The following is a 708-nucleotide window of genomic DNA, read 5'->3' on the forward strand; positions in this document are numbered from 1 at the left end:
GTCTTAAGAGGAAAGCATGTTGGCTTGCACGGGACCTTGACATTTTTGTAATAAGTGTTATAGTGAAAAATATAATGTAATTAACATTTTGCGATGCAATATTACTTGTATTTGGTCGCTCTTTGAATTAATTTTTAAATTATTGAAGCATAACTGACAGCGATTTCATAATCTGGTATATTAGGAATATTTCCCAGTTTGGTTTTTTGAGAAATTCGCAAAATTGAACTCAGGAAAGTTAAAAATGTGAGCGCTGGCCGGCAAAGAGTTCGCATTATTCTAAACTTTTTAACCGTGTTTTTCTCGAAATGGCATTTTTCGCTAGTTTTGCCACGATAACTCACGAACGGCTGCAGATATCGACTTAATTTTTTTTTTTTTTTTAAATAAAGATAACAAATTTTTCCGTAAACTAGACCTATATTAGCGCACAAAAATTAATTTTTTGTAACTGTTTTAACAACAAATAACTTAAAATTTTTGAAACTTTTTCTTTTTTGGTTGCCATTGTTGTAATCTTGACGTACTCTCTTAGATTTTATAGATTTAGTCTATAGAGGGGAATCTCATGAACAAAATGGCACCAAAAAAATTGAAAAATTCCAGTTCGTTCACCAGGAATCGTGGCAAGAACAGAGCAGTGCGCAAATCGCGCGGTCGCCTTCAATCATCAATATCACCCTTAATTATTTATATTTTTGGGACTTT

Source organism: Temnothorax longispinosus, chromosome 12 (genome assembly GCF_030848805.1).
Source record: "Temnothorax longispinosus isolate EJ_2023e chromosome 12, Tlon_JGU_v1, whole genome shotgun sequence".
Lineage (NCBI taxonomy): Eukaryota > Metazoa > Arthropoda > Insecta > Hymenoptera > Formicidae > Temnothorax > Temnothorax longispinosus.